Source organism: Anomaloglossus baeobatrachus, chromosome 7 (genome assembly GCF_048569485.1).
Source record: "Anomaloglossus baeobatrachus isolate aAnoBae1 chromosome 7, aAnoBae1.hap1, whole genome shotgun sequence".
Lineage (NCBI taxonomy): Eukaryota > Metazoa > Chordata > Amphibia > Anura > Aromobatidae > Anomaloglossus > Anomaloglossus baeobatrachus.
Window position 1 is genome coordinate 28,201,082 of NC_134359.1, and position 14,416 is coordinate 28,215,497.

At 43.2% G+C, this 14,416-nt stretch overlaps 1 protein-coding gene across 1 annotated transcript in view; it reads left to right on the forward strand.

Moving 5' to 3' along the window:
- The first annotated feature begins 1,612 nt into the window (after positions 1–1,612).
- Positions 1,613–14,416, forward strand: part of KYNU (kynureninase) — a 271,837-nt gene continuing 259,033 nt past the window's right edge. Inside the window, exon 1 of the mRNA XM_075317171.1 lies at positions 1,613–1,673. The gene's annotated coding sequence lies outside the window, so the exon portion shown is untranslated. The remainder of the gene's footprint in view (positions 1,674–14,416) is intronic.

A 14,416-nucleotide genomic window follows, 5' to 3' on the forward strand; every position in this document is an offset into this window, starting at 1 on the left:
AAACTAATTATCTCTCCTGGGCTATAGGAATGTGACAATATGCCGGTTTCTTTTTAATTAGAGGTTTGCAGGAACTAAACATATATAAATATACGCTCCTTTCTCTGTTCTCTCTCATTATAAAGAAATGTGTAAAGCACAAACAGGAGTCGTAGATGAGGTGATGGCAGATTCATTGAATTGTTAGTCTTTGTTATTTAATCTGTGTTTTGGCTCTCAGAATGTTTTACTTTGGAGGAGCGGGAAGGAGCTGACATTTTCTGCTGCTTTTTGGCAGCTCTTAAAATCTGTAAATGACATTCAATGATAGCAATGGATGAACATGCTTATGGGATGTGTCTCACGTAAAATGGATTTTTACGTGCTTTCTTCATTTCTTTCTTGATAACTAAACACTTTGAAACTTTTTTGAGGTTGAGGGACCAGCGGTCAGTTTGGGCATTTCAGACCATACATGGATAATGAAATACGCTCCTGTGAACCTAAAGGGTACTTTACACGCTGCGATATCGGTACCGATATTGCTAGCGAGCGTACCCGCCCCCGTCGGTTGTGCGTCACAGGCATATCACTGCCCGTGGCACACAACATTGCTAACACCCGTCACACGGACTTACCTTCCTTGCGACGTCGCTCTGGCCGGCCTTCCGCCTCCTTTCTAAGGGGGCGGTTCGTGCGGCGTCACAGCAACGTCACTAAGCGACCGCCCAATCAAAGCGGAGGAGGGGCGGAGATGAGCGGCCAGAACATGCCACCCACCTCCTTCCTTCCTCATTGCCAGTGGACGCAGGTAAGGAGATGTTCATCGTTTCTGCGGTGTTAAAAATAGCGATGTGTGGTGCCGCAGGAACGACTAACAACATCGTACCTGCAGCAGCAACGATATTAAGGAAATGAATGACGTGACAACGATCGACGATTTTTTACGCTTTTGCGATCGTTGATCGTCACTCTTTGGTGTCACATGCTGCGATGTCGCTAACGGCGCCGGATGTGCGTCACCAACGACGTGACCCCGACGATATATCGTTAGCAATGTTGCAGCGTGTAAATCACCTTTAAGAATGAGGATACACTGCAACTTTGGCCGTAACATAGGTTGCCCAGGCATACATCACAGTATGGCCGTGCTACATAGTATCATCATAAAAGTGGATGCCTTTGGTTGCAACAAGCAGGCCAGAAGAGATCTAAATGGTGGACCTCTTCCGACTTGCACATCACAGCTGTAGCAACCTTTGTATTCCAATGCAAAACATTCTCCTAGTCCAGAAGAAGTACATTCAAATTGTCTCTTCAGGGAGGAAGGAGATGAACTCTTGTGCCAACTATTGGAAGTAGCAATCCTACAAGTCAAAAGTGGCCCTTTAACAAGCCTTTTCATATGACTTAGGATTCATGCCAGATCAGAACGTAAATTTGCAGACACGGTGTTTCGGGGTGATTGCCCCTCGTCAGTGCAAAGTATGAGATCTGATCTGGCTGTATGAGAAGCTATTGGTTTATCAGTCTCTGCAAGGAGAAATGTTTTCCCTTTAGATCCTAGGGTACTGAAAGAAATAGCAGAGGAAATTGCAGAACCACTAGTCAGAATCTTTGAAAATTCCAGGAGAACAGGAGAAGTCCTGAAAGTTTGGAGAAGAGCAAATGGTATCCCTATCTTTTAAAAAAAAGTAAGTAGATGGAGCTAGAAAATTACAGGCCAGTGAGCCTTACTTTTATACCAGGAAAGATCTTTTAAAAAAATTATTAAATAGTGTGTATGTAAGTAAGAATACAGTAATTAACCAAAATCAGCATGGGTTTGTAACAAACAAGTCATGCCAGACTAATGTATTTTCCTTGTATGATGGAATCACTGAATGGGTGGATGAGGGAACTGTGGTAGATATAGTATATTTCAACTTAAGAAAGTATTTCATACTATCCTTATTGAAAAAAATTACCAAGAATAAGATTGCCAAGGGTATAGCTAGGTGGATTAATTACTGGCTCAGTGATTGTACTCAAAGAGTGGTAATAAACGGTGGCACATCCAATTGGAAGCATGTTTCAAGTAGGGTACCACAAGGCTCTGTCTTGACCCAAGTGTTGTGCCTCACTTTTATAAATGATCTAGATAAGGGAACTAGATAAACTAATCAAATTTGCAGACAATGCAAAGCTAAAAGGGATAGCTAAAGGTCCAGTCACACTAAACAACTTACCAGCGATCCCAACAACGATAGGGATCGCTGGTAAGTTGCTAGGAGGTTGCAGGTGAGATGTCACACTGCGACGCTCCAGCGATCCCACGAGCAACCTGACCTGGCAGGGATCGCTGGAGCGTCGCTACACGAGTTGCTGGTGAGCTCACCAGCAACCAGTGACCAGCCCCCAGCGCCGCGTGGAAGATGCTGCGCTTGGTAACTAAGGTAAATATCGGGTAACCAACCCGATATTTACCTTGGTTACCAGCGCACACAGCTACATGTGCAGAGAGCAGGGAGCAGCGCACACTGAGCGCTGGCTCCCTGCTCTCCTAGTTACAGCACACATCGGGTTAATTACCCGATGTGTGCTGCAGCTAAATGTGCACAGAGCAGGGAGCAGCGCACACCGGGTGCAGCTGCACAGGGTACATATATAGGGTATAGAGTACAGGGTGCAGCTGCACAGAGCAGGGAGCAGCGCACACCGCTTAGCGCTGGCTCCTTGCTCTCCTAGTTACAGCACACATCGGGTTAATTACCCGATGTGTACTGCAGCTAAATGTGCACAGAGCAGGGAGCAGCGCACAATGCTTAGCGCTGGCTCCCTGCTCTCCTAGCTACAGCACACATCGGGTTAATTAACCCGATGTGTCCTGCAGCTACATGTGCACAGAGCAGGAGCCGGCACTGACAGTGAGAGCGGCGGAGGCTGGTAACAAAGGTAAATATCGGGTAACCAAGGACAGGGCTTCTTGGTTACCCGATGTTTACTGTGGTTACCAGCCTCCGCAGAAGCCGGCTCCTGCTGCCTGCACATTTAGTTGTTGCTGTCTCGCTGTCACACACAGCGATCTGTGCTTCACAGCGGGACAGCAATAACTAAAAAATGGCCCAGGACATTCAGCAACAACCAACGACCTCACAGCAGGGGCCAGGTTGTTGCTGGATGTCACACACAGTGACATCACTAGCAACATCGCTGCTACATCACAGAAGTTGTTCGTTAGCAGCGATGTTGCTAGCGATGTTGCTTAGTGTAACGGGGCCTTAACACTAGAGAAAATAAAGGATTCAGAAGGACCTAGATAAGCTGGAACAATAGGCAGCGGCTAATAGAAGGGTATTAAATTCTACATCTGGACAAGAAAAACACAAATTGGATCTACAGAATGGGAGGAACAGAACTAAGCAACAGCACTTATGAAAAATACCTGGGTATAGTAATAGATCACAGACCGCACTGGAGTCAACTGTGATGCAGCAGCAAAAAAGGCAAACCTAGTTCTGAGATATATTAACAGAAGCATAATCACATAATGTAATTACCCAACTCTTCTGCTCTTTGGTCAAACCTCATCTGGAATACTTTGCCCAGTTCTGGGCACCACATTTTAAAAAAGACAGACAAACTGGAGCAAGTTCAGAGAAGAGCAACAAGGATGGTGAGCAGACTGCAAACCATGTCATACGAGGAATGGTTAAAGGATCTGGGAATGCTTAGCTTGCAAAAAAAATAGAATGAGAGACTTAATAGCTGTCTACAAATATCTGAAGGGCTGTCACAGTGTAGAGGGATCATCCTTATTTCCCTTTGCATATGGAAACACGAGAAGCAATGGATTGAAACTGAATGGGAGAAAATACAAGGGGGATCAATGAGTAGAACAGGCGGCCGCGAGAGGTGGAGAGTTATCCTTCAATGGAAGTCTTCAGAGGCTGGACAGACATCTGTCTAAGATGGTTCAGTGAATCCTGCATTGAGCAAAGTGTTGAACATGATGACCCTGGAGGTCCCCTCCAACTCTAACATTCTATGATTCAATGATTTATTTTATTCATTATGTAACTTGATAAGCTGTCATTTTTGCCTGAGCAATGTGTATTGCTATCAAACTAGCTGTATTATTAATAGTTTGACATAATAGGGAATATTTAAGGTATTGGTCCTGTCTAGAAACATTCCCAAACTAGGCAGGCCAACCGCATTTTTCTCCACATGTTTATGCTTGTCATAGGCAAAGGAGACAATTGGGACTTTAGTGTGGTAGTACTACTGCCAGGACGGCTGCTGCCAGTGATGGTGGTGCTTATGCTGCAAGCGGATTCCACAATCTTACCATGGTTTCATGATCCAGGCTGGTATCTGTCGCTAGGTTTCCCCAGCACTGGCCTGGTCATGTGAGTGGTTAATTCCTCCCTGCCTCATTCCGGTCTCAGAGCACTATATCCTAGCACTGCACCTCCGGTTCGGCGCCAGTAATAGTTCTGCCTTGCAGCATGTGTACTGGCACTGGTGAGTGTTCCTGACCTGTCCTGCCTCCCCACTGTCGTGTTCTGACCCATACCCCCCCTCCATCTGCCCAGCTATCCCAGTCCCTGACTACCCGCTCCTGCTTACTGTTTATCCCACCCTGTTTGACTGATCCCAGACCTGATCTGTTCGTCTCCCCTCTATCTCGATACTCTGACTTCCCTCTGACCTGTATACACGTTCCTGACTCCGGCTCTCATCTCACCCTTTGATATATCCATGACTCCTCCCAAATTCTATTGTCTTGACCTCCTGCAGCCAACTCGGATTAGTGATTATTTTACTGCCCTCTTGTGGTCTGTCTGCTAACTACACTCTGAGGCTGCTTTGCTGGCAGCTTCAGCAGCCTTCATAGTGCAGTGTGACACATGGTATGTTGTTTTTTTTTTCTTTTACACCACCTCATCCTTTGCCATTGCTAAGTTATTATTTTTTTTCCATACAATTTGTACATTATAATTAACTTTTAACAATCTCTTCAACCCCCATTATTCCATTATTCAACAATAGTCAAAAAATATAGAAAGGAAGATGTGGCAGCTTGTGGAGTGTACAGGTGTCAAATTGGACTAGTACAACAGGTGAGCAAAGAAAGAAATCCGTGGTTGAATATCTAATTTTTTTTTTTATTTCAACCTTCATCCCAAAAATGACAAAATAAGAAATTCTAGGGAAGTACATAACTAAAAAGGAAGCACCTGACTGTATTGGTGTAGTGTGTATGGATGTAAACTGTGACTAGCACAATGTGCAAAAGAAAAAATATTCACTACACTTTATGTCATAGATAATCATTGTTAATGGATGTAATTTTGTTTGCATTTTTTAAAGTAACAATTATCAAGGGGTTAAATAAAAATGCTTGAAAAAGCTCAATGCAGGCAAGCACACACACTGATTTCAGATTTATTTTGTTCTTTAAATTCTATTGTGCTATTTTGCTTCTGCTTTCTAATGCATTTAGAACAAAGAGAAAAAGTGGAACTCTAATTCAAATGCAGCAGGACAGATGCCAGATATACTGTGTTACTGATCAATCACAGAGTCTGACACTGCTGCTGGTGCCTGTCCGATCTCTCTTTTTCTTCTTTGGAACCTCTTATTCGGTGCACTTTAGTAGACAGGTGAGCTGGATGTCACGATTCCTCTGTGCAGAGCATCTTGCACACTAGGAGATGCTCTGCTGTGTTTTCTTGAGCTGAGCTGGCAGGTTGATTGACAATGCAGGATTCCATGCTGGTTCTGGTAGGCGCTGATTGCTCTGGTGTTCCATCTTCCTGGTAATTGCTCTGATTCTTATCTGAGCATGCTCCCCCGGAACCTTGCCAGTTGTACATTCTGGTTCTGTAGTTGTGCTGTTGGCCTGTATTCCTGCCTGTGCTCTGATCTTTGTTTCCTGACCCCGGACTGTTGCTTGACTCCTCTCTGCCCACTCCCTGTACCTGTAGTGACCTCCAGGATTTTGACCTCGGACCGATACCTGACCACATCTCACTTTTCTTCCTGAATCCACTACGTGCTTTCCCGGAATTCTGACCCTCGGATCGTGACCTGACTACGCCTCTGTGTACTCCCTGTATCCATACGTGTCCTCCTGTTACCAGACCCATGCTTTGCTGACTACTCTACCATTTGTACTACTCGTAAGTAGTGACTAGCATCACATGTGGTATATATGAAGTTTTGCATGCACCAGGAAAAAACAATATGCAAATTAGCTCTTCTTGAGAAGCGGCAATGTCTCTCCTAATATATCCAAAGTTAGATCAGGAAAAAAAGGGATTTAATATATATATATATATATATATATATATATATATATATATATATATATATATAAAAAGTAATTGCTGCCAAAATTGCAATAAGTAAAAAGTCTAAAGCAAAATTAATAAATAAATAAAAATAAAGGAAAAGAAAATAAAGAAATCATTTAACCATAACGGGCAAAACAATGCTTAGTCTTTAAGGGTTCCAAGTGACCTCTTAAGTGGTAAATATAGTATTTTTTTACATCAGTATGTGTAACACTATTGAAATGTGATTTACACAGGCTTACTTTAATCTCCCCCTACAATACGTTTAATGTGACTGTGTACATATGTATTTAGCTCAGCGGTCCTATATGTAAATGTGATCAGCATAACTTAGCGTGCGCTCGTAATGGCCTTTCCTTTCATGTATTCCGCAGCTTCAGCGATGAGTAATATTGGATCCTACATGATATTTCATCTCCTCCATTGCTTGTTTATTTAACTGTCATTTGTCGCCTGGCAAATATTTTTCACAGCTGTTTAACTATAAAGGTTAATAAAATGAATCTGAAATCATCAAAACAGCTTTTTTTAATTAGCCACTTCATAAGTACCATATTTAATTACATTTACTTTGCCGAGGGGAATATTTGCATCCTCCATCTGCAGTAAAGCTACATCATGTGCAAGTTCATAAAAGTACAAAAAAAATGTAATAACATTATGTAGATGCAAAAAAATGGATTTACATTCTAAAATGTGGCACTGTTTAATGGCGGCTGATTATAACACTCTGTGCATATTAAAAAGTCTTAAATAGAGTTTTTACATTTATTTACTGAAACGTCAATGCTATTTTTTGCCTTGTGACAGGAAAATATGGTGAATGTTTTGAAGGGAGCAGTAACAGCATGAGCATGGTCATGTCAGGGGTTAACTCCTCCCTGCCTTACTCTGGCTTCTGGGACACTATATCCTGGTACTGCACCTCCGATTCAGTGCCAGTAATAGTTTATGCTCTGCAGTGTATATTACTGGCTCTAGCGAGTTTCCCAATCTGTCTTGCTTCCCTGTCCTACTACCTGGTTCTGACCCGTATCCTCCTCTGTTTGTCCGTCTGTCCCAGTCCCTGTCTACTAAGTATTCTTCCTTGTTTATCTTATCCCACTCCTGACCTGTTTGTCCTCCTTCCTTGTTTGTAGTTGGACTTCCCAGCATCAGACCTGTATCCAGGTTCCTCACCCTGACCTCCGTCTTTCCCTTCAGCTGTGTCTGTGACTTCTTGGCTTCTGACCCTCGGCTATCACCTGACAATGATTTGTCTATCTCTGTGCTATTGGCGAGATCTCCTGATGCTGACCTGGTATTTTGACTACTCTATTGCCCTCTGGTGGATTACCTGCTAATTACACTCTAAAGTTACATTGCTTGTAACGTCAGCGTCTCCTAGTGCAGTGTGACACTCACACCTTTATAGCAAGATTTGAGCATTAACATCAAATATATCTAGGAAATGTCCCAATTCTTATGCTCTGTAACTTGTCATGCACTTTTCTTTGATTGGGCATTTCTTTTCACCTTTAAGAATTTTCCTTACACTATTTGTGCTAAATCTTTTTTTACCTCACTTCTCAGTATGGATTTGTTCTGCTAATGACCAATAGCATTTCTTGCCTTGATAAAAAAAAAACCTGCCTCTATGTTATGTCTCCTATCATAGACCCCTTCCAATAATAATGTCCCCCATCCTGCTACAATTTTCTCCAACCTCGGCCCATCCCTGATATAATGTCTCCCTTTCCTGGTATAATGTTCTCTATCCTGGGCCCTTTCCTGGTATAATGTCTTCCTTTCCAGGTAAAATGACCCCCATCCTGGTACAATGTTCTCCAACCTCAGCCCATCCATGATATTATGTCTCCCTTTCCTGGTATAATGTTCTCTACCATGGGTCCTTTCCTGGTATGTCTCTCTTTCCAGGTATAATGTCTCCCATCCTGGTACAATGTTCTCCAACCTCGGTCCATCCCTGGTATACAATCTCCCTTTCCAGGTATAATGTTCTCCATCCTGAGCCCCTTTCTTTTATAATGTATACCTTTCCTTGTATAATATTCTTTATCCTTGGCCACTTCCTGATGTATTGTCAGCTACCGGCCTCTGCTTGGCTGGTGGCATGTATTGCACTGCAGGGACTGGGTTAGTCTCTGCAATGCAATACATTTCAGCTGAATGTGCATCATTGGACACACATCCATCTGAAATAGCTGTTGCCGTTGGCAGGGCCCCATCCAACATGGACCAGTCGCACCCTCTGTGACCGCAATTATTGTACTCCTGGGGACAAGGGTTCATTCAACTACCTTTAGAGAGACAAAGACCCATCCTAAGGGGCACTTTGCACACAACGACATCGCAAGCTGATGCTACGATGCTGAGCGTGATAGTCCCCGCCCCCATCGCAGCTGCGATATCATGGTGATAGCTGCCGTAGTGATCATTATCGCTACGGCAGCTTCACATGCACTTACCTGCTCTGCGACGTCGCTCTGGCCGGCAAACCTCCTCCTTCCTAAGGGGGCGTAGAGCGGCGTCATAGCGACGTCACACGGCAGGCGGCCAATAGAAGCGGAGGGGCAGAGAAGAGCGGGAAGTAAACATCCCGCCCACTTCCTTCATTACGCATAGCCGGTGGACGCAGGTTGGAGATGTTCCTCGCTCCTGCGGCTTCACACACAGCGATGTGTGCTGCCGCAGGAACGAGGAACAACATCGTAACATCGGTCTTTCCCAATTCATGGAAATGACCGACGCTACACCGATGATACGATTACGACGCTTTTGCGCTCGTTAATCGTATCAAAATGCTTTACACACTCCGATGTCGCCTGCGACGCCGAATGTGCGTCACTTTCAATTTGACCCCCCCCCGACATCGTACCTGCGATGTCGTAGTGTGCAAAGTGCCCCTAAGTCTATTAGAAAAAAAAGACCCATCCTCACATTTGTAGAGAGATTGCCATATTGTTAGTCATGACATTGGGCTAAGTTTACAGAAATATCAGAAACCATTTACCTGTCACACATCACAGTATTATAGCAAGGAAGAAAAAGAGTAGGTAAAAAGCACTCAACTCATTAAGTATATGGCAAAGTTATAACCAGATTTTACTGTAGAATATTTAGTGCAAACACCAATAAAAACACTTAAAAACAACAAGACACCTGTCCCATGAACCCAGCAATGAAGTACTGATGCATAAAGCAAACGTAGAAATAATGACAATATGATGGCAAAATGATGGAAAAACAGGTACAATGGTATAACCTGTGAACAGACCAAAACGACTCAAGTAAAGAGTAGATAACTCAAATACAAACGTAAAGTTGCAAGGTTAACCACCTAGGATCAGGTCCACAAGGTATAAGCATATGAGCAAAATGAAGCCATAATATGGTGTCAGATTAAGATCCCACCCAACGCGTATTATTCAACACACGGATAACAAATATTTTGGGCTCTCTCAGGAGTCATTTTTGGAGTACAACTATTTCCCCTGTAGTCCATAACCCTTAAAGTTACACATCTGGATGTCTCATAGAAGTAAAGACTATAAAGCCTGCTTTACACGAGACGACCGATTGTGCGATTTCACGATCGATCGTACCCGCCCCCGTCGTTTGTGCGTCATGGGCAAATCGCTGCCCGTGTCACACAAAGTCGTGAACCCCCCCGTCACACGTACTTATGTGCTGTGTGACGTCGCTGTGGGCGGCGAACATCCTCTTCTTGAAGGGGGAGGGACGTTCGGCGTCACAGCGACGTCACACAGCCGCCGGCCAATAGAAGCGGAGAGGTGGAGATGAGCGGGACGTAACATCCCGCCCACCTCCTTCCTTCAGCATTGCCGGCGGGTGCCGCGGGACGCAGGTGAGCTGAGCTCATCGTTCCCGTGGTGTCACACAGAGCCATGTGTGCTACCCCGGGTACGATGAACAACCGGCACCATTTTAAATAAACAATATTTTGAAACTGAGCGACGAGTACACCACTCACGATTTATGAGCGATACTGCGTCGCTTGGAGGTGTTACACGAGACGACGTCGTGAACGATGCCGGATGTGTGTCACGAAAACCGTGACCCCGACAATGCATCGCACGATATCTTGTCTCGTGTAAAGCACCCTTTAGACTTGAGACCTTTAATATGAGATCCATTACATGGTAGGGCAGTGGTCCCCAACCTTTTGCACCAGGGACTGGCTTCAAGCAAGACTATTTTTTCATGGCATGGCAGGGGTGGGGGTTGGGCAGGGCTTTGGTCATATGGGGTGGGGTTATGGAGGGAGTTATTGAGCCTCAGTGTACAGCACTGCCACTTAGCAGCGCTATACACCAAACAGTGCTGCAGACCGGGGGGGTGCTGGAGGAGCCTCTGTGTACAGAACTGTAGACCAAGTCCCCACCAGGAGCTATGCTAGGAGCCATAACACTGAATTCGCCTGCCTCCCCACCATGGCACGCCCCACATAATGTTTTCTACCGGGAGCCGTGACAAAGCATACTCTGAACCGTCGCAGAGCACACTGTTAGTGTTTAGTGCTGGTGTGTTGCTCTAACACTAGGTGTCGCTAGATACACTAGTGGAGGAGAAGTCAAACAAGTCAAGGTTCAGGAGCCGGGAATTTGCATCAGTTACAAGGGAGAGAGTGGAGCCAATGTCTGGATACAAGTCGGGGGTCGGAAGCTAGGAAGGCATTCCAGGCATAAAGGAAGAGAGCAGAGCCAAGGTCAGGATACAAGTCGGGGTCTGGGAGACAGGGAGTCAAGTCAGGGTCAGGGAAGAGGCTACTAGGAATGAGGTAACAGGACAAGATGAAGACAGTCACTTACAGGAGACAGCAACAACTGCTGCAACACAGGAACTATCACTGGCGGCGTTTTGGGTGAAGTAGCTCCAAAATAAAACAGAGCAATCACTCTGAGCGAGGCTCCAACGAACAGGCCCCTCCCAGAGGCCCCGAGACCGGAAACAACCAGTCCACCTGAGAATAATACAAAACCAAGCATTGGCTGTGCAAGAGGGCAGAGCACCACTAATCAGAATCATGACAGCTGGTCTATGGCAGTGCCACGGACCGGCAAATCCCCCTAACGGCTCGGTCCTGGTCCACAGACTAGTGGTTAAGGACCCCTGTGCTAGGCAATCTGTATTGTGGCCCAAACTGGAAACTCTCTAAAAAATAAATGTATACAGCTGCAGGGGTAAATGCTCGTTCAATGTTATCTTTTGTATTGAGTCCCAATATAACACCATGTAGCAAAAGTGTTTGAATTTGTAGGTAATTACGTGGCATCTGTCCATAAAAATCCATACATTCAAATCAGCTGCTAACACAATACGGTCATAAATACAACATGGGGAAGGTGCAATAGCAAATCCAACCATATCAATAGTCATCAGCGTATTGCTGTGTGCGGCTCCATCTGTATATGTTTATTAGCAAATATTGTATTTCAAGAACATCGATGGCCATGAAGATTTATGCCCTAACATATCATATGTCAATAATTATTTACTATAGTATATTTTAATCAGTATTTTCAGCTGATCCAGCAGTTTTTGCTGAACCAGAACATTTATATTCATCTCATACAGTGATCCTCGTACACAATTCATGTCCATCCAATGTGAATGAGAATTAAACACAGAATGGATCAATTATTTACTGTGAAGAAAGGATAAATAAAGCTGCAAGATCACAATAATAAAAAAGGTATAAAATAATAGTGGTAGATAGAAAACTGCTGCTAATATTACTAATAATGAAAGCTTCGGACGGTAATAATTATGTAGTTACATTTTAGCATTTGTATTACAACCACAATGTTGGACTACCAACCTATTATATTTTACTACAATGACTGTGTGTTAACAGTTCACTATCAATGTAACCTGGGCTATAGACATAGATACTTTTAATTATTAGAATTCATTAAAATATTTTGTAATATGTCAGCAAAAAAATGTTGGCTGCCCACGATTCTTGAATAAATATTAGGCTCATGCTTAGCTCATGCACATAGGCATTAGATTGGCTGTCTGACTCAGTGACATCTACTAGAGAGGTTTCTAGTCATGCTCTGACCTGGGCAAAGGTTATTGTGCAAGCAGGAGAAGGAGGTGAGCTGTGACATAATCTATTGTGAATGGTGAATCCTATGTTACCTACTGGATATAGAGGTGTTATCAGTCATTATACAGGAGGAGGTGAGCTGTGACATCACCTATTGTGAATGGTGGATCCTGTGTTATCTACTGTATATAAAGGTGTTATAAGTCAGGAGGTGAGCTATGACATAATCTATTGTGAATGGTGGATCCTATGTTTCCTACTGGATATAGAGGTGGTATCAATCATTGTACAGGAGGAGGTGAGCTGTGACATCACCTATTGTGGATCCTGTCTTATTTACTGTATATAGGGGTGTTATTAATTATTGTACAGGAAGAGGAGGTGAGCTGTGACATCACCTATTGTGAATGGTGGATCCTGTGTTATTTACTGTATATAGGGGTGTTATTAATTATTTTAGAGGAATAATGGTGAATGGTGGATCCTGTGTTATCTACTGTTTATAAAGGTGTTATTAGTCAGGAGGTGAGCTGTGACAACATCTATTGTGAATGGTGGATCCTGTGTTATTTACTGTATATAGGGGTGTTATTAATTATTTTACAGGAAGAGGAGGTGAGTTGTGACATCACCTATTGTGAATGGTGGATCCTGTGTTATTTACTGTATATAGGGGTGTTATTAATTATTTTAGAGGAATAATGGTGAATGGTGGATCCTGTGTTATCTACTGTTTATAAAGGTGTTATTAGTCAGGAGGTGAGCTGTGACAACATCTATTGTGAATGGTGGATCCTATGTTACTTACTGGATATAGAGGTGTTATCAATCATTGTACAGGAGGTGAGCTGTGACATCACCTATTGTGAATGGTGGATCCTGTATTATCTACTGTATATAGAGGGGTTATTAATTATTGTACAGGAAAAGGAGGTGAGCTGTGACATCATCTATTGTAAATCGTGGATCCTGTGTTATTTACTGTGTATAGGGTAGGGGTGTGTCATTACACAGGAGGAGAAGGTGAGTTGTGACATCATCCATTGACTGTGGTGGATCCTGTGTCATCTACTGTATATAAAGTTTCTATCTGTCATTGTACCGGAGGAGGGGGTGAGCTGTGACATCACCTATTGTGAATGGTGGATCCTGTGTTATTTAATGTATATAGAGGTGTTATCACTAATTGTACAGGAGGTGGAAGTGAGCTGTGACATTAACTGTTGAGAATAGTGGATCCTGTGTTATGTACTGTATATAGAGGTGTTATCAGTCATTGTACTGGAGGAGGAGGAGGTGAGCTGTGACATCCTGTATTGTGAATGGTGGATTCTGTGTTATCTACTGTATTTAGAGTTATCTGTCATTATACAGGAGGAGGTGAGGTGTGCCATCACCTATTGTGATTGGTGGATCCTGTGTTATTTACTGTATATAGAGTTTATATAGAGGTGCTATCAGTCATTATACAGGAGGAGGAGGTGAGCTGTGATATCACCAATAGTGAGTGTTTGATTTTGTATTATCTAATGAATATAGAGGTTTTACCTTTCATTGTAATACTGTCTGTGATGATAATGAGACTACTAAAAAAATCGGTGCAGAACAGGAAGTGTAAATATAATATTAGCCTTCATTTTCAGTGTTTAAAAGTGCAAGAATTTTTAAAGCATAATTATGTATAAATTTAAAGCAAAAAGTATCAAAAATGAAAAAAAAAGCATTTAACAAAAAAATCTACCATTATAGAGAGTGAACATCACATCACATCCAGTGAAATGAACCTTTGCACAAGCCATGCAACTTCCAAGTCTGATTTAAAGAATGTGATTTGGTTAAAGCGCACCAATGACCAGGATTTTCCTATATAACCTAAAGCCAGTGCTATACTGGCACTATCAGGCTGATTCTATACATGCCTGTAGTTAGTAGCTAGGATGTATAGGTTTTGAAACACAAGAAAGTAAAGTTTGTAAAATGAGCAGCTTTTTGAATGACAGCAGCTGATAGCTGGGGTGGA